Here is a 26,921-nt window from a genome sequence, read left to right as displayed (position 1 = left end):
TCTCTCTGCCCCTCCCCCGCTCGCACTCTGTCTCTCTCTGTCTCAAAAACAAATAAACAGTAAAAAAATAATTTAAACAAAAGAATGGCAAAATGTGCACATATGAACAATGAAAATACCAAAAGCTAGTTTTATTTTGCAAAAGGTTTTCAGACTCATTTTCTCGAGCTTTAAAGAAAAAACAATTATTAGCAAATGCATAAATCAAGGAGAGAGTAACAGAATGATAATTAGCATGGGAAGTTGGAGCCAAATATTCCCTGATCTCCAATTGACCTTGAGCAAATCACTTACGCGCTCTGCTCTTCAGCTTTTCCCGAGTCTACAAGGACAATCATAGCCTCACAGAGGGGTTGGGAAATCCCCTGAATTCACTGTTGTCAAGTAAATCCATGGCACGCAGACACCCTGGGAAGACATTTTGTTCCTTTCAAATTTGTAGAAATTCTATAAAAGCAGTATATTGAGCAGGAATCATCAAGTATTCATTTGGGGAACATAAAGTGCTCCAAGTAAGATAGGAACTTTATATACAACCGTAGTTTTCTTTGTTATGGCTTTCAGAAGTCAAAACACATTGGTTGTCAGTTGCACTGCAATCCACACTGTCTCTTGCCTCTTGCTGTCCTGGTGACTTTGCTGCACCAAACGCTCAGGACAGAAAGTAGTTCAGCGAAGGGGCAGGAGGGCCAGGCTTTTCCTGTCTTGCCAGCGCTCTTGTTTTTGCTTCCTGACCTTGCTCATCCCTGAATCCAAATATACACTCCCGAGAACCTCTCAAGTACATGATTTACGAAGACTGCTTTGGAGTTGAAGCAAGCTATCTTGGTTCTTTAAATACATTAACTTTTAAGAGGAAGATAATAAATCTATCAGGAGGACTTTTAGGCTTAAATTCTTTTTCAAGGATCCAAAGTTAATTAAGAGGACAAATACACTAAAGAAAATGACCTTTTCCGTATCAGTTAAAAATACACGATCATTAGTGAGTCGCGTTATAGGCAAGAAAAGACAATGAGCAGTTCTAGTTGAGGCCAGCATTTCACTTAAGATCATGGAGCGGCAGGCAGTGTAGCTTATGTTCTAAGTAGTAAAAATAGCTTTACAAAGCCATCCTTTAAAACCAGACATGAGCGTGAAAAATAAATGAATACACTCTAAAGCAATAAGCTTTCACTTAGACTTTGGGGTCATATTACTGATTTATCTTGCCTGTGTCAGCTAAAGATAATTTAAAAATATTAGTCAGAAAGAAAGAATTATAGTGCTGACTACATCTAACTACATCCTTTCTTGTAGTTAGGTGGCTTTTTATTATATTACCCTGTTGAAGGGAAACTGTTTACACTGATGACAAACCAAAACAAATTCAGCCTTAGTGGGTGGGGGGAGGATGCTATTTTTCTTGAGCAAAAACATATTATAATGTGCTGACAAATTAAAAACAACTATTCTGAGTAATGAATGCATTAGGAAACACCAGACCAAAGGGATTGGAACAGTAATGACATAAAGGAAACACCCTGATTTTTTTTCCCCCTAAAAACTCGGCTAAAGTTCCAAGTAGTTTTCATTCAACACTTCCAAATATCTTTCAACAGTGTCACTCCAAAAATGAAATGATGGCAAACAAAGAGACATCTGAATGCCCAGTCTGTTTCTGTTAGAAATGCATGGTTAATTTGCGTAATTAACAAGTCTCTGTCCATTAAGTCCAACTGCCTCCAGCCTTGCCTGGCGGTAGGGGAAGGAACTTTGTGCCAGGAGCTGCAGTGGTAATATGACTCTACTCTGGTTTCAAGAGCGCGGGGTTTGGCATCTGACTGCCTGGGTTCCAATCTCAGCTCCACTATTTACCAGCTCTGCGACTTGAGACAACTTCCTTAACCTCTCTGAATCCCAATTTCTTCTGTAAATGAGAGACAGTAACAGTCACTCTCTCCTAGGATATAATAAGATGATGTATCTGGGGGCGCCTGGGTGGCGCAGTGGGTTAAGCGTCCGACTTCAGCCAGGTCACAATCTCGCGGTCCGTGAGTTCGAGCCCCGCGTCAGGCTCTGGGCTGATGGCTCGGAGCCTGGAGCCTGTTTCCGATTCTGTGTCTCCCTCTCTCTCTGCCCCTCCCCCGTTCATGCTCTGTCTCTCTCTGTCCCAAAAATAAATAAAAAAACGTTGAAAAAAAAAATTAAAAAAAAAAAAAAAAGATGATGTATCTGAGGCACTGAGTGCAGGCCTAATACATAACAAAAATTCAATGAATCTTAACTATCTTCTTATTTTTGCTATAAGCTTGGATGATTTAACAACTCCAGAGTGCATAGCTCAACTCACTATTCAAAGATTACTTAGGCAGAAGGGTGCCCTTAGTTAGAAACAAATGAAAAATTTAGTAGAAGTCAATGATTTCTTCCAGATGCCCAGGCTACTCTCTTGTATCAATTAGAATCAGGGAGAACCATGTAATTCCAGAATAAGGAGAAGAAACCATGATGTGGTCCTTAGCCTGGACAAAGAAGTTTCACAGAGGGAGAGAATATGGCAGAGACCATAGTGCATTGGTCTTCAAATCAGAAAGTACCTGGATTCAGTTTCTTGCTTGGTCACTATATATAGTGCAGGCTGGCCTCCGAAAGATGTGTCTAGTTCTTAACCTCTGTACTCCTGAATGTGAGCTTATTTGGAAACAAGGTCTTTGCAGATGTAATTAAATTAAGGCTCTTGAGACGAGATCATCCTATACATAAGGGTAGGCTCTAAACTCAATGATGAGTATCCTTATAAAAGAAAAGGAGAAGACAGACACACCCAGAGGGGAAGCCCACAGGAGGACGGAGGCAGAGTCTGGAGTGACATGTCTACAAGACAAGGAAGTGCCAAGGAATGTGGGGGGCCACCAGGAGCTAGGAGACAGGCATGGAGTGGATTTTCTTTCTGAGCCTCAAGAATGAACCAACCCTGCTGACCTTGATTTTGGACTTCAGGTCTCCAGAAAACGGTGGAAGAATAAATTCCTATTGTTTTAAGTCACCTGGTTATAGGAATTTGTTACAGCAGACCAACAGTCAGTAAGTGAGAAAGTCAGGGCACCTGCCTGAGGACTAATGAGATTATGTGTACAAAGGCACCAGGACATAATAGGTGGTCTATGAATATTAGTTGAAAACATTCTCTCTTTAGCTTCACAACAACCCAGTTTTGTAAGATAACTAGTATCTTCATTTCATTATTTTTTTAATTTTTTAAAATTTATTTATTCATTTTAAGAGAGAAGAGTGGGGGAGGGACAGAGAAAGGGAGAGAGAGAATCCCAAGCAGGCTCTGCGTACTGTCAGGGCAGAAGCCCGACTCGGGGCTCGAACTCATGAACTGTGAGTTCACGACCTGACCCAAAACAAAGAGTCGAATGCTTAACTGACTGAGCCACCCATGTGCCCCATCTTCATTGTCTGCTGAGGAAACGGATTCTCTTAAAAGCTGACCAACCAGCCTAAGGCCAGGTGAGCAAATAGCGGGTTTTCTGGTTCCAGTGCTCGGACCTTCTCAACCACACCACTTTATCCTCTCTCTTGCTTACATGATCTTGCCATAAATCTCTGCCACTTACTACATCATGTCGCTGTACCTGACTGAACTGCCATGTATGCTGTGTATCTATGAAATAAGATATTATCTGAGGGAAGGGTGGAGACAGTAAAAGCGGAGTCTAAGAAAAGTACACAAAGTCCGAAAGGCAGATATCTTATTAAGAATTAATAGGGGACGCCTGGGTGGCTCAGTCGGTTGAGCATCTGACTCTTGATTTCGGCTCAGGTCATGATCCCAGGGTCTTGGAATCGAGCCCCTAGTTGGGCTCCACGCTGAGGATGGAACCTGCTTAAGATTCTTTCCCTCTCCCATGGTTTCTCTCCTGTTTGCACACACACGTACGCTCTCTCCTCTCAAATAATAATAATAAGAAAAGAATTAATAAGTCAAAGTTTTTTTTCTAACTTATAAATCTTTTGGGTTCATTAAGAACCCTATAACGGTGTTGAATTGTTTAATGTTCTTATAGCCTGAGACTGAGTTAGAACTGCTACGGTAAGGTAGCTAGTAGGTACACTTGAATAAGTTGATTATACCCTAAAAAGCTCTTTGTCTATCTACCGCCCATGGTTGTTTTGAGATTTGCTATGCCATCAAAAGTGGCACTCAGGCAACCTAATGAAATTCACTATTTATGCCTATAATCGTGGCAGTGGTATTTCAATGCCATCTCATTAGTGGAAGTATTTGTAGTCAACCTATTTGGGATGCCCTTGGAAGAGAAATATGCCAAGCATGTCAAAAGGGCATCATTCCCTTTCAGAACAGGGTTTATTTTTAATCAAAATGTTAGAGTAAGTACCAACACTAGATTAGTGTAACTGTTTCATTCTCCCCCCCGCACCCCCCGAAAACCATAGAGAAGTCAGGTCACTTAGGAATTTGCCGAGTATAGCAAGAAATCATTCAAACTTGTAGGGTTCTGAACTTGAGAGAGAATAAACGTTCTGGAGAAATTAGAAGCAAAGGTTATTGTCTCTCTTTTTCTCCCTGGTAGTTTTCAATTAGTTCATACAGTACCATCCACAAAACTGTTTAGCTGTATTACTAAAGCTTAACTAAAAAATGAGGATTTATGAAGTACTTGCCCCAGACACGTCCCATGGCTTCTGAAGGTAATGGTCAGGACCGTGAGTTAGAAACCCCATTCCTGGGACTGTGGTAATGACAGGGGATTCAGATGAAGATCCCAATAAACACGACATCTTACTCTTTTCCTGTGGCATAACCCACTGACATGTTTGGCATCTACCAAGCCCAATGCTGGCTTACCTCCTCAAAACACTAGAACTTGGTCTTCATTCTTGTGTCCTGGCTGAGGGCTTCAGTTCTCTCTTCTACCATTTACTTCTGGGAAGCAGCCAATCATTCCTTAGGCTGAGGTTTCTTCATCTGTGAAAGGGGATGATGGGAGTAACTATCTCATACAGCTATTAAAGGGACTGAATTGAGGGAAGCCACATAAAGCACTTAGAATTTGGGCTGGCACACATGTTCACTCCCCTCACGCCCAACATTTGCTGTAGAAGGGGTGTGCTAGACACCAGTATGCAGTGATGGAGAAGACAGCCTCCCCGGGGCATCTCACGGTCCAGCTGAGGAGCAGACGTGAGAGTAACTCATTTTACCACTCTAACTGAGGCCTGCCAAGGTAGGGGTCCTAGAACGCTCCCTCTAACTTGCCGTGTGTGCTACTGGGAGTCCTGAGATGCCTCAGCACTTTGCAGGATAGAGATTCCCCCTGAGCTGAATGACCTGAAACCACACACATTCAGCAACTTGGTATTGTTTTCAATGACGCTACATTGCATGGTGCTGCTACACATAAAGGCCGGGCGCATGCCTGCGTCCCCTCCGCATGCTCTCGTGCAGGCAAAGGAGATTAAACATTAGAGCTTTATTCTGTCTCCATGCACATGACAACTGCCACATCATTTTCCGAGGCCCAGGTCAGCTGACAAAGTGTCCCAAAGGTTTTGAGTTGTCTAGCAATTCAGGTCAGGCTGGCACTTTGAGAGTTGTAATGGCTTTCCTTGGGGAGGAGTCTCAGAGGATTCCCTCTTGCTTGAGAAAAAGCTAGTGTGGATATATAGCACCAATGTGCATCTCTGAAAACTGAGAAAGTTTCCCTTTTTGCTTTGGTCACTGGGAAGCCTCGAGACACACTGACTCTCTGACAATAGTGACTGTACAGGACCACGTGCATTCTTTTCTCTTGTTTTGAATTACATCTTTGCAATTTATGTAATTTCTATGGCGTGCATTTTTGAAACAAGTTCAAATCCACTCTGGATGTAAAGGAAAAGAATAAATATTTAGATTTCTCAAACTATGACTAAGTAACAGAGTGGGACGCTCAAAGAGTTAACACCCTTCCAAAGGGCTTTATTTACTCCCAGACAATTTACTTGCTGGAAAATTAAGCATGAAGATTCCAACTGTCAAACACCAGGGGGATACGTTTCTGGCGAGGGGTGTGGGGGATGGGGAAGAGCACCTGAGTGGAACTTATTCTTGCAAAAAAAACCCTAACACTCAGATGTATTTTCTAGAGCAAACAGCCCATCTAGTGCTAAACTAGCTAAGGACATATTTGAAGGACAGCGGCTGTTAGAGGCCAACGGAAATTCTGAAATCAGTGAGCTGGAACAGCTCCACCAGCCAGTCCAACTGGACAGCCACCAAGATCACTTCCAGCTGAAGCTTACAGAAGACAAACTGTGACAGTGGAAAGACCTGGAAAATTAGGAGATGCACGCACACACTCAAAACAAACCAATAGTGTTTGCACAAGGAAGCTACTTTTAGGAATTTTTTTAAAGACTTTTTTTTTAATGTTTTATTTATTTTTGAGAGAGAGAGAGAGTGTGAGCAGAGAGAGAGAGAGAGAGAGTGAGCAGAGAGAGAGAGAGAGAGAGAGAGAGTGTGAGCAGGGGAGGGGCAGAGAGAGAGAGAGAGACTCAGAATCTGAAGCAGGCTCCATGTTCTGAGCTGTCAGCACAGCACAGAGCCTGACGCGGGGCTCGAACTCACAAACGGTGAGATCATGACCTGAGCTGAAGTTGGATGCTTAACCGACTGAGCCACCCAGGTGCCCCGTTTAAAGATTTTTTTCAAAGTTTATTTATTTAAGAGTGAGAGAGTGAGCATGCTCGTGTGTGTACGTGAGCAGGGGAGGGCAGACAGAGGAAGAGAGAAAACCCCAAGTAGGCTCTGTGCTGTCAGTGCAGAGCCTGAGGTGGGGCTCAATCTCAGGAACCACAAGATCATGACCTGAGCCAAAATCAAGAGTCGGACACTTAACCAACTGAGCCACCCAGGCTCCCTAAAGTAAGCTGTCTAAATGGACAGTTTACACCAGAATTACTGCTGAGATAAGCGTGAAATTCCAGTTGATCCCTGTGATCAGAGAGAGTTATTTATATCAAAGGACTCACCAAAGTGAGGAGGACCTGAGGTGACAGTATTATATAGATCCATATAGATACAACAATACAAACCATTCGTACAGCCACCCATGCACATGGCTCTATTTCTGCTAGTATGTTGCATATATATGAGCTCCTTCGCCCCTGCCAAGAAACAGGTTTAGGTTTTGTCATTTCTGCTGTCAGGAGGTATAGAAGTTCACTAACTCGCTCAGTACACACAAGTGTCAATGGCAGCTAGGCTTCCGGCTCAGGTCTGGGCATCTTCCCTCTAGATTGTGCAATGTCTATGTGGCTATGTGAGCGAGGCAGGAGGAGGTAGAAGGAAGACGTGGAGGCCACTGGGGAAGAATGCATTTGAAAAAGCATGCTTTATTGGCAGGAAAGAGATCAATTCTACGCCACCCTTCTCTTTCTCTACTTACAGCCTTGACGAAAACTCTATATGATCTAGTTTTGATGCTCGCCTGAAAAGATGTCTTTGTCTGCTTGCCTAGAAAAGGTATGTTTTCATCAGAGACAATTCTAATGCCTATGCACTGAGGGATTCTGTTCTTGACTCGCACAAGTTACAGGCGATGCCTGCATGATGCCTTATCAGGAGGAAAAGCTCACAATCCACTCAGGAACAGGAATTTAGCTGCATGACAAAACTTCTGGGTTTTGGAAACATCTGGATGTCTGACATTGAGAGACACAGCCTGAGCCTCACTCGCTATTTTGCTTGGTACATGCCCCTGCATGAATCATACCAGAGCTAAAACCAGGGGGCAAGAGAAGACAAAGCAACACAAGCCTGAAGAAAGCCAGAGTCTCTCCACCATCAGTTACAATGGGGGTGGGGCTTTACGGGCTTCAGTTGGGACCTGAAGTTTGGAGTCTGAGACCACAGTGAGGGTGGGGGCCAGAGGTAGCCACTGAAAGAGAGGTGATCAGGGAAGAAGTGGATGAATGCCATCTCAGAGGAGCAGAAGTGGGAGGAGAGTGCGGAATTTGGAGCCAAGAATTACAGACAAGAAGCAAAAGCAGGTTGGGATGAAAGGTGGGAGGGATGGATCCTGAAGGCCAGCAGGGTACAGACGTGGCTAGAGAAAGGCACTGTCTGTTACTCAGTGAAATAATGCACGTGGAACTTCATTCATTCAGGCTGAGGAACAGAGAGGTTTCAGCACATGTGTTACTCATACGAGAAAATGTTCTTGCTAAAAATTGATGTTAGTAATCAGCTTTCCTTCTGGCATTTGCTTTTCGGTGGGAACAGGAAATGAACAAAATATGGCCTGTATAAGATGAGAAAAAGGCTATGAACAGGATTTTCTCTAATTTATAATCAATAACTTAAAATCAACAATAGTAGCAGCAGCTAACGCTTATGGGAACATGCCAGGCATTATAGGCATGATTTCATTCCATTCTTGCAATAACTCCAGGAGGTAGTGCTGGTATCATCCCCATTTGACAGATGAGGAAACTGAGGCTGAGGAAACTGAGAGGTTGAATAACTTACCTACCACCCATAGCCAGAACCCTTTCTGACTAGAAGTTTCTGTACTCTTAGGCAGTAATGTCTCTGACATTGGTCATAGCAACATTTTTCTAGATATGTCTCCTGAGGAAGGGAAACAAAAGCAAAAATAAACCATTGGGACTACATCAAAATAAAAAGGCTTCTTCGCAGTGAAGGAAAGCATCAACAAAACTAAAAGGCAACCTACTGAATGGGAGAAGATATTTGCAAATGACATAACATGTTAATATCCAAAATATATAAAGAACTTACACAACTCAACACCCCCAAAACAAATAATCCAATTTTAAAAAGGAGGAGAAGACATGAACAGACATGTCTCCTAAGAAGACATCCAGATGGCCAAGAGACATGAAAAGATGCTCAACATTACTCATCATCAGGGAAATGCAAATCGAAACTACAATGAGATATCATCTCACACCCGTTAGCACGGCTAAAATAAAAAACACAAGAAACAACAAGTGTTGGTGAGGATGTGGAGAAAAAGGCACCCTTGTGCACTGTTGGGAGGAATGCAAGCTGGTGCAGCCACTGTGGGGAACAACATGGAAGTTCCTCATAAAGGTAAAAATAGAAATACCCTATGATTCAGTGATCCTGCTCCTGGGTATTTATCCACAAAATGTAAGCAGACTAATTCAAAGCGATACACGTAGCCCTAGGTTTTATAGTAGCAACATTCACAGTAGCCGAATTACGGAAGCGGCCCAAGTGTCCACTAATAGATGAACAGATAAAGAAGACAAGGGTGCATGTATACAACAGAATTACTCAGCCATAAAAATGAATGAAATCTTACCATTTGCAATAGCATGGATGGAGCTAGAGAGTATCATGCTAAACGAAATAACTCGGTCAGAGAAAGACAAGTACCATATGATGGAATTTAAGAAACAAAATAAATGAGCAGAGGGGGGGAAAAGAGAGACAGAGGCAAACCATAAAACAGATTCTTAACTAGAGAGAACACACTGGGGGTTATCAGAAGGGGGGTAGGTGGGCAAACGGGTAAAAGGGGTGATGGGAATTAAAGAGTGCACTTGTTGTGATGACCACCAGGTGATGTTTGGAAGTGAGGAATCACACCATATCCTACACCTGAAACTAATGTAACATTGTGCGGTAACTATATTGGAATTAAAATTAAAAGAAGATTGTGTGCTCTTAAATCACTAGTGTTCACACTCCCTAGATTAGGGTTTCAGAGCCCTTTCACATACAGTACTGCGTTTGGTCTTTTCAGAAACTCTGGGAGCCCGCCTCGTCTCCAACCTCGGCTTTGCCGCTTCCTAGCGTTCTCTTAAACGCTCTAAACTGAGGTTTTACCCTCTGGAAAGGGAGGATAATGATGGTGTCCAGCCACCCATGGGGCTGTACTGAGGAATAGGTGCACTCATGGCCACAGAGCTGTGCCCCTCTGTTGGTGGGCAGAGAAGGGGTTGGCATGACTACGGACAGATAACAAAGGGAAGCTCAGGGATGTGGAGGGGCTCACTCAAGACCCGCTGCCAGGAAAGTGCAGAGCTGGGAGCTAAACCCACATTATCTGGTGGGAAATGTATCCTTTCCCCTGAAAATTCTTGGCCCCACATTGTTCATGACACCGCTTCATGGCGGTTAAGAGTGGCTTGCTTTCCCAAGGGATCCTGGCAGCTGCTCTCACAAGCAGCCTCTGGTGCAGGTGCATTAGCTCACTGAGAACATCTGGATGCTCTTCATGGCAGCTTTGAAAGGAAATTTTCCCCATTCTGTTGGCATGACTGCACAGCAGGTTTGGAAAAGTGCAATTCGGAGCGCTTCTGCTGTTGATTCCCCTAAACAAGGACATGTGTTTGGCATGTTGCCTGAAGGCCCGATGGTGTGTGTTGAACTACAGGCTATGTTGTGGTTGAAATGATGAGGATTTAAGTGCTGATACCTGTCCCCAGTGATATATGGGAGGATATGTTCCTATTCAGTATAATGGTTTGGAGGAGACAGAAGGGAGGGAGGAAGCGGGGGGGGGGGGGGGGGGGGGGGGAGGGGAGGAGGAGTTGAGAGAGACAGAGAAGGAAAGGTTGAGAAGGGAAATAATTCTCAGATAAAGAAAGAGAACACAAACCAAATTTCTTCCAAAGGATTTATAATGAGCTTGTTTATGAGTCATCTGCATCTGAAAGTGAGCCCATTTCCTTCATGTTGGAATCCAGGGGTAAACAAAATGGTAACATAAGCACTGTTTGCCATTTACATCAACGTTTTCACTCCTGGTCTGCCTTCTGAAGCCCCTTCTCCCTGTCCTCGCTTGCACTTGTCCAACCCCACCTCCTGGCACAGGATCCCTCTTTTCCTGTGCTTCATTCTCTATCCAAATGCAACTGATCACAACTCAGGGTGAGGGGGGGAAAGCAAACTGAGTGGGATGAATTCACAGTCAGTTGTTAATAACGGATGGCCTTCCTGAGATACTCATGGTTTAAGAATCATTACACTCTACGTGGTAAACTGGGGGAAAGTTTTCATCAGGTTCTGCACCAGTTTATCTTCACCAAAGCAAATCATTACATTGATTTCAAAATCCCAACCTCAATACATATTTAATCACCAATATTTATTGACGACCTACAGTGGGACAGATGCTGTGCTGGAGATTAACTGGTGAGGGAGAAAGAATCCATGCTGCCATGACAGTAAAAGGACTGACGGCTTTCACTAGGGGAATAAGTCGTCACCCAGGCTGCCCTGTCTTGTTGGTCCACTGCTCTGTGAATGTCAGAGGAAGACGAGGCGGAGGAAGAGGAGGAGGAGGAGGAGGAGGAGGAAGACTCCGAGGTCAATAAGGCAAGGCTTCTAGCTGTTTGTCAGAGATGCCTCCATTCCAACTGGCTTTATGCTCCATTACCTGTCTGTCCCCAGAGGAATTTGAGTTTACTACCCTGGTCGAGGAAGATATTCTTATAATACATATTAGTACCAAGATTATTTTATAATATTAAAAATTTTTGTTAAAATATCAAATTAAGTGGCCAAACTTAAAAGTACAAAATTGAAAAATGGGCTTCCTGAGACCATAAAGGTAACAAAAAATTGGCTTTTGGGGGTCCATTTGTTCTATCTTTGCCTGCTAAAATACATACACTATATTTTAGGAGACCTAGATTCTAGCTCTCACTCTGTATTACTTACAAGCTGTGTTACCTCAGACAAGTTACTTCACCTCTCTGAGCTTGTTTCCTTATTGATAAGAAGAGAGGATTGGATTTGATAATCTTCAAAGTCTCTTCAGTCAAATACTGTTCTAATGCTATGATTCTTCACCGATCTCACAGACTTCAGTGAGATTTTAATAAAGGAACTTGGCATAGTTCACTGGTTACATGACTCAGGAATCCATCTCAAAGAAACACAAAATAAAGGTTGTCAGAAAAAAACAGCAGACTTTCATTTCCTGGGTAAATGCTTCCTCTAGGACCAAAGAATGTCCATGTATTAATTCCAATGACAAAGATGGGAAGTATAGAAGAGTAAAAATCAATGAAAAGCATAGTGGATCATACATAGGATACTTCTACAGGTAAAGATTTATGTGTGGTCAGTGTTTTTTGAAACCAAAAAGGAAACCCCAAGTTCAAAAGAATTTTAAAAGTTATTCTTTGTGTTTCAGATCCCAAGATCTCCAAAGAAAAATATGGCACGTTTCATCAGACTGCATTAACAGCTCCCCAAGAGGACTTGTCCCTTTTTCGGCTTAAGACTAGGGTTCAGTCTTTGGTGCTGACCACAGAAAGGGGGAATCAGTCTACCACTCCATGCCTTGCTAGAGGGTGGTGAGGCTATGGCCGGGGAGAAAGACTCAGAAGTTTCTTTGAAGTGCATGTCTGTTTCAAGGGAAAAAGGAATGGTAAGCATGCTGGGTGAAGTTTACAGGTGACATGTCCCAAATGGCAAAGTGAACTGGTGACGAGACAGTACAGGACACCACGGCTGGTAAACTGGTCGTAAATGGACCAGTGCTTGACCCCCAGGTGTTGGCCGGCTCAGTGTCCATCGCCTCTCCATAGAGCCATCAGTGGCCCACACGTGGAGGAAAGAGAGTGAAAGGAATAGTTAGGTTCACCAAATACTAGCTAGAATGTTAGAACCAGAAGAAAAATCTGGAGGCTTCCTAGTCTCATGCTCTCATCACACAGACGAAGAAATGAGACCCAACGAGGAAAAGTGACTTGGCTAAGGTCAAGCAGCTCTCCACTGGCATAACTGACTCTAGAACCCAGCTCTTCAGACTGCCCGTCAAATTTACTTTTCAGCACAGCAGATCTGTAGGTTGAAAATACTCATGAGTGACCAAACATCCCAGAACTTTCCTGCATGTGGACAGTACAATACTACACTGACGTCAACCTGAGTAATATACCGATGGTATTGATAATTCACTCTTTCCTTCCTCAGCAGACTCCTGGTCTAAGGAAAGTTATTATAATTCACTGCTATGAGACTCAAGGTTTAATTTGTCATATTTACTCCTGTTTTATCCCTAAAATGTCTGGGCTGGGAGTTGAGTCCCGGAGACAGTTGCAAAACTAAACCAATGCAGGTTATACACTGATGGGAGCCATGTGTGACTAGGGACGGCAAAAGTTACTACCAGGGCAGGAAGGGTACTTTCGTCATGGCCATGGGTCAACTGGGCAAGAGGACCGAATTGAGGCACCCCCCCCCCCCCCAACCAAGCTGGTTCTGAGACCAATAGGATGTGGTCACTGATATGGAGAACAAAGGCAAAAGAAAAAAATTACATTTCCTTACAACTTGCAGCCCATTGACAACTCCTTGAGACAGGCAGAGTCACCTTCTTCAAGAGCTCAGCTGCCTTTATGTTAATACTTTAGCTTAACATTAGCCCAGGTTCCAGGATCCTGTAAGTCTCCTCAACATATAAAAATTCCTTTGGAAACATCTTTTATCTCTACCCCCAATCATCCTCCAGGCATGTGGCCCACAGATATATATCGGAAGGGTCTCATGACTAAGGTTTTACCAGACAGTAGTAAATGGCCTTTTTCTAACAACACCTATCCTCTCAAGGTCTTGGAAAACTTGCTTCCAAATTCCTTAGGGACTCAAGCTCTCCCTAACCCTCTCTCAACTTGAAAGTGTACAATCAGTCACTCCTCACAACCCCAGTGCAGTTCTTTCTGCCCATGGGGCCTATCCCTGTGCTTTAACAAAGCCACCCTCTTTGCACCAAAGACACCTCAAGAATTCTTTCTTGACTGTTGACTCCCAAACCTCAACATTTTCACATCAGCCACCACTTCAGTTTAGGTCTCAATCAATTCCTAAGTGACCTTGAAAAGGTCTATGGAAATCCCAACAATCCAAGCTACGAGAATGATATTGGCTACAGCTACAATGAAGTTCAGTCCTAACACATTCAAATATTCATCCTCCCTCTCTCCCCACCTTTTCATTGCTGTCCATCCCCACCTCCAAAATATCTCTGCCTTGACAAATAGATTTTCCCTATTTGCAGTAGAAAAAAAAAAAAAGGAGGCCTCTGTCATATGACAAGGGGTCCACGTCAACTCTCACTACCTGACCGACCCAGTTTGACCAGTTAGGTCCCATCTGGGTCCTCATTCTGGGCATGTTGTTGCATGTTCTCAGACAAATCAATCTCTCAAGGTCTCAGTTTCCTCATCTATAAAACAGACTAGATCACTCCAGTTCCCTCACTATAAAATTCCCAAGATTTGGCAACAGTTTTCTGATCTCACAAAGTGCAAAGAAACTTGCCATTGTTTATTGGATGTATAAGACTATAAACAGAATGAAAGATAAAGTTACATGTTTTTAAAAAGTTAATTCGTCCTTGCAATAATGTATCCTGAACAATTTTATTTTATTCTACCCTCACTATCAATGACATGAGGACACGGGAAACGTCTGAAGTTCTGGTCGAAAACCTGAAAGCAACAAAATCTGGCACAGAGTGAGATCGATCAGCAGATGTAGGTCCTTTGACACAGACAAAACCTGAATGAGACTAAAACCAAGACGGGCCAGTTCTGCAACACAGAGCACATCAGGGGACCGTCATGGGTGTCAGAGGTTTCTATTATTGGACCTCTACTCATCTATCTATCTATTCATCTTTCCATTCATTCTTTTATTTTTCTGACAACTTAAAGTAGCTTATCAAAGTGATTAAGCAACCTCCCAAAATGTTCAAACACGTCTTTGCTATGAAGACATGTTACTAGGGGTTACAAGTAGCAGCGAAAAACATTGCAACATAGGTGTGGAGACTCACAAGTCAGTCCACATTTGGAACTCCAGCCACAATAGAGTCAATAATTGAGATGAGGGGAATGTCCATAAAGAACCAGGTGCAAAAGGAAAATACTATCAAAAGTAATCATGTGTGCATGGATATATACCGATTTCGCTTTCCAGAGACCAAGAGAGAGAGAAAAAAAGAAAGGGCCTTAAGTTTTCCTCTCACTGCATTCACTACGCCTCTCATTAGAAATGCCAGTTCAATGTTTAATATTTGTCTTGTGCACAAACTTGTACGTCATTCTGTGGATTTGAGAAATTTAAAAATATATAGGCTAGAAAACAGCTAGATTCACATTTTGGCACAAATATAAAGTTCAAAGAATTGAGTGGTCTGGGGTTGTGCATTTCATACACACAGAGGATGGTCAATCTTGTCCCAGGCCAGGGTCATCGAGCCAAGTTTCCCCCTGCATTGATCTTAGACACGTGAGCAAATGGGAAAATCCACACAGAGGTTATTTGTTCCACAAGAAGCAGCAGATGTGATACAACTTTAAAATTCTAATGATTTTACCACAACCCTGGACTTCTGGCCAGAAGAGGCAGCCTTAGAAATGCTTTTGCCTCCCTGCTTCTGCAAAGAGCCTAAAATCAGCCGTCCTGCCTCCAGTGCCAGCACACGCGCATGCACATGCACACACACACACACACACACACACACCATTGGAGACTGCATTTCTAGTGAGCCATTCCAATTCTGCAGCTCACTGATGGGAAGGACTCTTTCCTCATCCGTTCCTTTCTCTCAGTTATAGTGGTATCTGCACAAGCTACTTGCACCAAGTTCAGGCTATCATGTGCTTATTAAATAAATGCCATGTGTCTAGCTTGAGAGCTTAGCAAATACCAGCCTTACCTGTGCATTACAATCACCTGGGAAGCTTTAAAAAAAATGAGCATATGCCAGCACCCAATGTCTGAGAGATTCTGATTTAATTGGTCTGGAGTGGGACTCTGGCAACGGTACTTTTTAAAATTTTTTTAAAACATTCATTATTTTTTTGAGAGATAGAGAATGAGCGGGGAAGGGGCAGAGAGAGAGGGAGACACAGAATCCGAAGCAGGTTCCAGGCTCTGAATTATCAGCACAGAGCCTGACGCGGGGCTTGAACCCACAAACCGCGAGATTGCGACCTGAGCTGAAGCTGGACACTTAACCGACTGAGCCACCCAGGTGCCCCAAGGCAGCAATGTTTTTAAGAGCTCCCTTGGTGTTCATAATGTGCAGCCAGGGCTGAGAGCACCCCCACCTTCAAACTAGGTACTGGAAATCCAGAAATGAACGTGGGGGGCAAGGTCTCTCCCCCTGACAGAGCGTGGGTCTTTGGCGTACGTGTGACTGGCACTAACACTCCATCTTGGGTAAAGCAATCACCAGTTTGGGCTTTGCCGACATTGTATGCAACAAAAATCATTGTGGTGAGAAATATGCTCTATCCACTAGCCAAATAAATGGCCCCGCATGGTCATTTAAAAATTTCTCTGATACGTTTCACTGAGTGTTTCTTACAGATTCGGTTTCCTCTCGCAGAAGAGGCCATCAGTGCAGGAAAACTGGCGGCTGCTCTCTCCTATGCAAAGCTCTCCCAGCACCTAGAGCCAGTGCAGCAAGCGGCACAAGGACACGGGCCATCAATCTTGGCTCAGCCGAAGTAACCCAGCAGAGCCAATCACAAACACAACGTAAATGTCACAGGAGACGTGCCTGGTGAGGCGCTTATGACTAAAGTGTTTATAAAACATTACTTCCAGTACTATTCTTAATCACATAGGAGAGATTAAAAATAGCCCCCATTATGTCTTTGTCCCCTACCCCCTTGAGCAGGAGTCAGTGATATTTTCCACCAGCTAGGTGTCTGCTTAGTCGTGGCCGGTGTAGGAAAAATCCCAGGTGTGCTATATCTGAGGGGTGCTGGTGTGCTTCTGGGACCTCCAGAGAGGAGAGAGGGTGGGTGTTTCCTGTTCCTGTTCCCCTCCGTCCTAACCACCATCATCACCGCCTCCGACTTTCTCTACATGAACGGATGCCTGCCTCAGTGGCCCTGTTTGTCCTTAAGTTCTCTGCTGACTGGAATCCTACCCCTCCCCCACCCCCCCAAGCCCAGTCTTCTTGCTCTCAGCCTGTGCCACAGAGCCATTGGCTAGTGAAAGGAAACCCCAGACTGGGGCCCAGAGTAGCAGCTTTGGGGACAAACGTTCTCAAGGCAGTCTTCCTATACTCCCCACCTCACGTTGTCCAGTCCAGACACAACTCGTACAAAGAGATCCTCTCGCAACTGGGAAAGAGATTTTTGTCTCCATCCCCGTCATCGAGGTTCATCTCTAGGGTTCATGTGGTCCAGGTCTCAGTACAACCGATGGCTCTCAATCGGAAGTGCAACTATTAAAAAGTTATCCATCGGGGCACTCAGGTGGCTCAGCCAGTTAAACGTCCGACTTCGGCCCAGGTCATGATCTTGCCATTCAGAGTTGGAGCCCCAAGTCAGGCTCTGTGCTGACAGCTCAGAGCCTGGAGCTTGTTTCAGATTCTGTGTCTCCTCTCTCTCTGTCCCTCCCCTGCTTGCACTCTGTCTCTCTCTTTCTCTCAAAAATAAACAAACTTGCAAAAAAATTTTTTTAAATTATCAATTAAGTGAACTGTTAAATAGAATACATTCTAAACTCCTGACTTGACAAATACATACTCTCAGAATGAAAATGTTTATTCTTTCCTCTGTTGCTATTGAACCGAACTCCATTTGTAGTATTTTCTACGTTTACCATGATTTCAACCTGTACTCATTCTCAATGGTATAAAAAATTAAAATGTAATTGATTCAAAGAATACAAATCTTGGAAATATTTTTTATCAAAAATTTAAGTCACATGTTCAAAAAATAAATTTGTTAATGCTTTTGAACGTGTTCAAAATTATCTATTCAGAGTATGAGGCAAAATATAATTTATAACTAATGGATAGCAAAATGAGAAATTAAAAGTTTTAAAATAATGCTGAAATTGTAAAATTTGCACTTTTGAAACTTCTTTAAATCCTAATAAATATTTTATTTTTATTATTTTAAGTTTATTTATTTATTTTGAGAGAGAGAGAGAGAGCAAGTTGTGGAGGGTCAGAGAGAGAGGGGGATATAGGACCCAAAGTAGGCTCTGTGTTGACGGCAGACAGCCTGATGCGGGGTTCGAACTCACAAACCGTGAGATCATGACCTGAGTCAAAGTCAGATGCTTAATGGACTAAACCACGCAGGTGCCCCAAATCTTAATAAATATTTTAACAAAGTTCCACATATTCAAATTTCTGGGATTCAGTATCAGTCCAGTTGGTGAGGCAAAGGATCAGCATCACATATCACATACGTGATGCTTACATCTACATGCCTAGAAATTTAACAAAAACAATAATTTTTTTTTTACTGTTTCTAATCATTCTTCAGCTGCCATGTGCAATCGTTACAAATACTACAGTAATTTCTGTCTATCTCTGGTACAACACAAAGAAAATAAACATTTCACACTACTAGCAAATGATTAATAAGAATTTATTGTGTTCAGGCTGTCTGAGAGGAAGAATTTGACGAGTTAACTTTTCTTTTCTTTCACTAAGTGCTTCTGCATTCACATTCTCTCAGCACCCTAAATACAGCAGTGTGTGCCTCCAAAATCCTCAGGGGCACATGTTACAAATCTACACGGCACTCGCCACACTCAAATGTAATAGCATTTTGCAACGTTTGATTCAAGAACACAGTGTGAGTCACAGAGTATGTTTTGGCTATAGATCTGGTTGCATCAGTGCCGAACATGAGATCTCAACTGACAGAGGCGCGGCTGCCCACGTGCTCCTGAATAAATTCATTTGCGTGTTTGTGTGAGTGTTCCTTTCAAGTGTGGAGCCCAGATCAGAGACCCCTTTGGCCCCGGTCTCCTACCAGTTACCAAAGGGGTTGAGCTAGAAGCAGCTCTCAACCAGAACTGGAGAAAGACTGCATAATTTTTAAATATTTGATATTGGAAATCTGCTTCCAACCACGATGAACTAATTGAACGAGGCTTATACTCCCACCATAACTTGTAAACTTAACAAAATATACCAAATGACTGGTTTTTTTAGAGATATTGGACAACAGGCAGAACAGGCCTGTGATTTATGAGGAAAAGGAAACAAATGAGGTGAGTCTTATGATTGCCCTGGCTTTCTGTATAGAGTCACCTTCTGGAAAGCAGTGTAGGGAGGGGGCTGCCAAGCAAGTACAATAGAATCACTGAGTTGCAGAAACAGACACTGAAGTTCAGGGAAGCAAAGGCAGCTGGAATCTGTGTAGCAGAGAAAGAGCTCCAAATATTTGCACAGGGTTCCTCCTGGGTCTATTGCTAAACCATGAGTGCATGGGGTGAAATTTCTCTAAGACAGGCAAAGAACTATTGGGAACTGTAAACTAAACAATTCTCAGAGCTCACAGGACTGGGAGATGTTGAAGTTCTGATCAGCCAAAGTGAAGCATACTCAGGGCACTGAGTAGACAGGTCATGCCTTGACAGTAAGGTAAACCAGCCCTAGATTAAAGTTATTCCCAACCAGCCCTAACAGCGCTTTTAAGTAAGCCTTCAAAAGATAAAGCTGATAAACAAGTATTAGTACCTACCCAAACAAAGTCTAGTACCCTTTAGAGAGGAAAAAAAGAAAAAACCACAATTCAGCATTCAAAATACCCAGCACTCAATAAAAACCTGCTAGGCATGAAAAGCAGCAGCAAAACATGACCCATAGCTTATGGGAAAATCAGTCAATAGAAATGGACCCCCGAATGACAGAAATAATGGAATTAACAGACAAGGACATTAAAATAGCTATTGCAAATATGTTCAAGCATATAAAGGGAAACCTAAAGAGAAGAGAAATTGAAAATACAAAAAAAGTCAACAGAAATTCTTTAGGTGAAAATATTCAATGTGTGGGAAGAAAAACTAATTGGTTGGGATTAATAGCACATTGAACACTGCAGAAGGAAAGATCAGTGAACTTGAAGATAAAGCAATCGAAACTATCTAAACTGAAGTATAAAGACAAAAATGATTGAAACAATAAATAAAGTCTCAGTAATTTGTGGAAAACGTCAACAACTCTAACAGGCTTGTAATTGTATTCCCAGAAGGATGGGGGGACATAACAATATTTGAAGACTACAAGATTGAAAAGATCAGCCACAGACTGGGAGAAACTATATACAAAACATACATCTGATAAAGGACTGTTATCCAAAATATACAAAGAACTCTTAAAATACAACAATAAGAAAACAAACAATCTGATTCAAAATTTGGGCCAAAGAAAGCATTACCCTGATACCAAAACCAGATAAAGACACTGTAAAAAAGAGAAATACAGACCAATATCTCTGATGAACATACACACAAAAACCCTCACCAAAATACTAACAAATTGAACCCAATAATATATTTTAAAAAAATCATTCACCACAACTAAGTGGGATTTATTCCTGGGATGCGAGTGTGGTTCACTTTCACAAATCAGTCAATGTGATACATCATATCAACAAGAGAAAGGATAAAAACCATACAATCATTTCCATAGATGCAGACAAAGCATTTGACAAAGTACAACATCCATTCATGATTAAACACTCTTAACAAAGTTGGTTTAAAGGAAACATACCTCAACACAATAAAGACCATATATGAAACACCCACAGCTAATATCATACACAGTGGTGAAAAACTGAGAGTTTTTCCCCCTGAGATCAGGAACAAGACAAGGATGTCCACTCTCACCACTTTAATTCAACACAGTGGCAGAAGTCCTAGCCACAGCATTCAGACAAGAAAAATACATAAAAGGCATCCAAATTGGTAAGGAAGAAGTAAAACTTCCACTATTTGCATATGACATGATACTATATATGGAAAACCCTAAAGGCTTCGCTAAAAAACTGCTAGAACTTATAAATGAATTCAGTAAGGTCATCGGATACAAAATCAACCCACATAAATCAATTTCCTCTCTATACACTAATAATGAAGTACCAGAAAGAGAAATTAAGGAAAAGAATCCCATCTACAATTGTACTCCAAAATAATAAAATACCTAGGAATAAACTTAACTAAGAAGTTTAAAGAAATTGTTGAAAGAAATTGAAGACGACATAAACAAATGGAAGGATTTTCCATGCTTGTGGATTGAGAGAAAAAATATCGTTAAAAAGTCTGTACTACTCAAAGCACTCTATAGAATTAATGCAATCCCTATTAAAATACCAACAGTATTTTTCACAGAACTAGGACAAATAATCCTAAAGTTTGTACAGACCCACCAAAACCCCAAAGAGCTAAAACAATTTTGAAAAAGAAAAACAAAACTGGAGGCATAACAATCCCAGATTTCAAGATCTAGTACAAAGCTGTAGTAATCAAAACAGTATGGTACTGACAGAAAAATAGACACATAGCTCAATGGAACAGAATAAACAGCCCAGAAATAAAACCACAACTATATATAATAATCTTTGACAAACTAGGCAAGAATAAACTATTAGGGTTATATCAAAATAAAAAGCTTCTGCACAGCAAAGGAAACAATCAACAAAACTAAAAGACAACCTACTGAATGGGAGAAGATATTTGCTGATGACATACCTGAAAAGGGGTTAATATCTAGAGAACTTATACTACTCAACATCCCCCCCAAAAAAACAAATTATCCGATTAAAAAATGAGAAGACATGAACAGACCTTGCTCCAAAAAAGACATCCAGATGGCCACAGTCATATGAAAATATCCTCAAGATCATTAATCATCAGGGAAATGCAAATCAAAACCACAATATGATATCACCTCACACCTGTCAGAATGACTAAAGGAAAAAACTCAAGAAATACCAAGTGGTAGTAAGGATGTGGAGAAAAAGGAAACCTCATGCACTGTTGGTGGGAATGCCAACTGGTGCAGCCACTGTGGAAAACAGTAAAATTAACTCAAAAAAAAATTAAAAAGAGCAATAGCATATGATCCAGTAATTCCATTACTGGGTACTTACCCACAAAAAAAAATACAAAAACACTAATTCAAAAAACTAGATTCACTCCCATGTTTACTGCAGCATTTATGGAAGCAGCCCAAGTGTCCATCACGAGATGAATAGATAAAGAAGGTGTGTGTGTGTGTGTGTGTGTGTGTGTGTGTGTGTGTAGATGTATATACATACATGCACACACACTTACACAATGGAATATTACTCAGCCATAAAAAGAATGAAATATTATCATTTGCAACAACGTGGGTGGACCTAGAGGGCATAATGTTGAGTGAAGTAAGTCAGTCAGAGAAAAATAAACACCATATGATTTCACTCACATGTGGATTTTAAGAAACAAAACAAAGAAAAAAATGACAAAAACAGACTTTTGTTTTTTAGTATTCATTTATTCTTGAGAGAGAGAGACAGAGCACAAGTGGGGGAAGGAGCAGAGAGTGGGAGACACAGAATCCAAAGCAGGTTCCAGGCTCTGAGCTGTCAGCACAGAGCCCGACGCGGGGCTCGAACTCACAAACCCTGAGATCATGACCTGAGCTGAAGTCAGATGCTCAACTGACTGAGCCACTCAGGCTCCCTGAAAAACAGACTCTTAAATATTGAGAACGAACTTATGGATCCCAGAGGGGAGGAGGGGATGGGTGAAATAGGTGAAGGGGATTAAGAGTACACTTACTGCGACGAGCACTGAGTAATGTATAGAATTGTTAAATCACTGGGGCTCCTGAGTGGCTCAGTCAGTGAAGGTGTCCAACTCTTGGTTTTGGCTCAGGTCATGATCTCACAGTTCATGAGTTTGAGCCCCATGTCAGGCTCTGCACTGACAGTGTGGAGCCCGCTTGGGATTCTCTCTCTCCCTCTCTTTCTGTCCCTCCCCTGCTTGTGCTCTCTCTCTCTCTGTATGTCTCTCTCTCCCTCTCAAAATAAATAAATAGACATTTTTAAAAAAAGGAATTGTTGAACCATTATATTGTACACCTGAAACTAATATAATACTGTATGTTAATTATACTGGAATTTTTAAAAAATGGGCCAAAACCTTAACAGACACCTCACCAAAAAAAAGATATACAGATGGCAAAGCATAAGAAAAGATGCTTTACATTGTATGTCATTAGGAAACTGCAAACTAAAACAACACTGTGTTACCACTATACAGCTATTAGAATGATTAAAATCCAGGGGCGCCTGGGTGGCTCAGTCGGTTAAGCGTCCGACTTCGGCTCAGGTCACGATCTCGCCGTCCGTGAGTTCGAGCCCCGCGTCGGGCTCTGGGCTGACGGCTCAGAGCCTGGAGCCTGTTTCCGATTCTGTGTCTCCCTCTCTCTCTGCCCCTCCCCCGTTCATGCTCTGTCTCTCTCTGTCTCAAAAATAAATAAACGTTAAAAAAAAAAAAAATTAAAAAAAATAAAAAATAAAAATAAAATCCAGAAAAGTTATAAAACCAAATGCTGGTGAGGATGTGAGGCAATAGGAACCGTCATTCATTCCTGGTGGGAATGCAGAATGGGACTGTCACTCCGAAAGACAGTTTGGCAGTCTATTCCAAAACAAATCATAGACTTTTCATATGATCCGGCAATCATGCTCCTATGATAGGAAAACTTAAGTCCACACAAAAACTTATCACAGATGTTTATGGCAGCTGTAGTCATAACTTCCAATAACTGGAAACAAACATGTTTTTCTCCAAAAGGCAAATGGACAAACTGTGATACATCTGTACATCAAATATTATTCAGCAATAAAAAAATGAGCTATCAAGTTACTAAAAGACATGGGAAACTTTAAATGCGTATTTCACTGTGAAAGAAACCAGGCGATACAATGTATGATTTCAAGTATATGACATTCTGGGAGTAGCAAAATTATAGTGATAGTAAAAAGATCAGTAGTTGCTGAGGTTTTGGGGGGAAGGGGGAGGTGGGTGAACAGGTGGAGCACGGGGGAGTTTTAGGGCAGTGAAACTATTCCGCATGCTTCTGTAATGGAAAATACAGAACATTACATATTTGTCAAAACATATAGCATTGTACAACTCAGAGTGAACCCTAAGTTACATTATAGGCTTTGGTTAATTATAATGTATCAATATTGATAATTAATTATAATAAATGCACCACCCGAATGCAAAATGTTAATGAACTGTGAGTTAAGGGAGAGAGGGGGCAGATGGGAACTCTGCATTGTCTGCTCAGTTTTCTTTTCTTTTCTTTTCTTTTTTATATTTATTTATTTTTGAGAGAGAGGGAGAGACAGAGCATGAGCAGGGGAGGGGCAGAGAGAGAGAGGGAGACACGGAATCCGAAGTAGGCTCCAGGCTCTGAGCTGTCAGCACAGAGCTTGACACGGGACTCGAACTCATGAACCGCGAGATCATGACCTGAGCTGAAGTTGGACACTCAGCCGACTGAGCCACCCAGGCGCCCCAGTCTGCTCAGTTTTCTGTAAACATAAAACTTCTCTAAAAAAACAGTCTATTAATTAAAATTTTTAAAAATAACATTGGCTTGGGTCAGCAAGGGTTGTTTAGGGCTGCATAGCTGTTTGGCGTCATGGTCTAGGCTACAATTCTGATGCCTTCAGTCCAATTTCAGGTCAAATCCACTCATTTCTCAGGATACAGGCGAGGTAGAGTGGGGAGGGGAGAGGAATTTTCCTTTACACCAAAGCTGTCTCCCAGGTTACAAATGGAGGCTATACCAAGCTGCTAGAGGGTGACCATACATGCCATTTTGTCTGGAATGGGCTTGGCTTGTATTTGTGGTCCATATAAGTATTAATGGTGCTATCTTTCAATCTTGAGCTTGATCATTTTTCTACTATTCATTATAAGCCACCCTATTTAAGGCAGACATTCGTGAGGAGCATCTCTTAAATATTAAATACTGTGCTAAGACAATTACAGGCATTGTCTTTAATAGTAACCTTATAAAATAGATGCTATCATTATTCCCATCTCACAGATGGAAAACTGAGGCCCTGAAAAATATTTAAAGATGTGATGGCCAAAAAATGTTGAAATTTGATGCAAACCATAAGCCTCTAAGCCCACGGATCCAAGAAGCTCAATGAACCCCAATAGCGTCAATACACACACATACACACACCACCACTAAGGCATGTAATAGTCAAATTGCTGAAAATAAACAAGAGAAAATCTTTTATGCAGTTAGAGAGAAAGATAAAGTTCATAAAGAGGAACAAAGAGTTACAGAAATTATCAGAAGCTACACACATGAAATAATGGAACACCATTTTTAAAGGGCTGGACAACAAAGGAACCTTATAACCTACACTTTATGTTTAGTGGAGATATCCTAGTGTTCTGCATGTTTCCATCTACCTGAAATTCTAGAAAAGGCCCCGCTAATCTTTTGTGACAGGAAGTAGATCAATGGTTGCCTCATATTAGGAATGGTGGATGGAAACTGCAACTGAGGCAGGAGGGAATTTGGGAGATGATGGAAATGTTCTTTATCTTGATCATGATAATGGTTGGATAGCTGTGTATTTGTCAAAAAATTACTGAACTATACACTAAAAAAGAGATATATTTAATTAAATTTAATTAATTTATACCTCAATTAAGTTGACTTTAAAAACAAAGTATGCGGTACTATCTACATTTCAGTGTCCCTTGGCAAACCCTTGGTTGTTCTACCCGGATTCAAGCTCATCTGTAAATCCTGCGGCTGAATGAAAACTTGTGAATGACTGGAGCTTAGTCTGTGAAAACTGCATGGCAGTCATCCACTTGTCTACCAACAAGCTGCTAAGTTCTCTGATAAATGGCCCTTCAACACTCCACCCTAGATCCACACAGCATCCAGAACTATCCCAGATGAGGTCAGAGTTGTCTGATTTCCGAAGCCTGGTTAGATTTCAACAGCCTCTGTCCCACCCACTGACAGTAAGCTGGAATCCCAACAAGAGTAAATGCAGTGTCTACACTGTCTTTTCATCACAAATTATAAAGCTGTCTAAATTACATATAACAATTCATTCCACAGGCAATTCAGAAACACCATTTTTTTTCTCTTTAACACATTCCCCAGATTCTGAGGAAGAGATTCTCAGACTTGAGGGGGCATAAGAATCTCCACCAGTAGAGTGGAGCTGAAGTAGAGCCTGTTACCTGTATTTTAAACAAGCACCCGGTTCAGGCAGGCTGAGGACCATATTTTGAGAAATATTGGTCAGAACATTCTATGTAGAGAGGAGGAAATATGTAGAGGACTCCCAAAATAGAACTGGGTTAAAGGCTCAGAGAAGAGTCATTTGGAAGCAGAAGCCCAGGTAACTTTTCAAAGCCCCTGAAGGTAGGAATGGGGGAAAGGGTTTGGAGGCTTATCAGAAAGAGGACTGAAAACACTAGAAGGAAAGGTTCACACGTGCGCACCCTAAGTTGGTGACCGATCCTGCCTTCCAACCTGGCGAGTATAAGACTAGTGGGTTCTTACTGGTTGTAATGTGATATCCTACATCCTTATTGATCTTGTAATATTTAGTTAGCCCCCCGACCCTAGAAGCAGACTCTGAGATGGAGATTAGCGTGTAGGAAATTTTATTAGAGTACTCTTGGGATCAACAGTCCCGGAAAGAAGAAGACAGAAGCAGGGGAAGACGGGAGAGCTGGGCTGTGATGCAACGAACTTGCCAGTCCCTCAGGGAGCTCTGAATAGGAATAAGCACTCCAGCACTGACTCAAACTGGGGCACCTCGCCCTCGGCCAGTTCACTGCAGGTGTCCCCACAAAAAGTATGAGACCGTAGACGGGGCACTCTTTTCAGATGCGTCTTCTGGAGAAGCCAACTCACTGAGGACCATGTCAGCATCACTGTCAGCAGCTGGAAGAATAAGTCTATGAGGCACAAGGGAGATCTGGAAGGCGCACCGTTAACACCACCACACCTCCCCACTTTTTTTGCCGATGCCTTTAAAGAAGAATATTAATGTTTTCGATGAACATTTTCACCAGAATAAGTTTCCCAATCTTCTTAGCT

General features: G+C 42.0%; 1 protein-coding gene across 3 annotated transcripts in view; it reads right to left on the bottom strand.

The window, feature by feature from the left end:
• Nucleotides 1-26,921, bottom strand: part of MAMDC2 (MAM domain containing 2) — a 317,683-nt gene that overhangs the window by 167,565 nt on the left and 123,197 nt on the right. For all 3 annotated transcript variants that reach the window (XM_042912057.1, XM_042912058.1, XM_042912060.1), the window contains one exon: nt 4,859-4,978. The gene's annotated coding sequence lies outside the window, so the exon portion shown is untranslated. The remainder of the gene's footprint in view (nt 1-4,858; nt 4,979-26,921) is intronic.

The sequence above is a fragment of the Panthera leo genome, chromosome D4 (genome assembly GCF_018350215.1).
Source record: "Panthera leo isolate Ple1 chromosome D4, P.leo_Ple1_pat1.1, whole genome shotgun sequence".
Lineage (NCBI taxonomy): Eukaryota > Metazoa > Chordata > Mammalia > Carnivora > Felidae > Panthera > Panthera leo.
The sequence above is the reverse complement of the archived record's forward strand: the minus strand, read 5'-3'. Positions and strand labels throughout refer to the sequence as shown.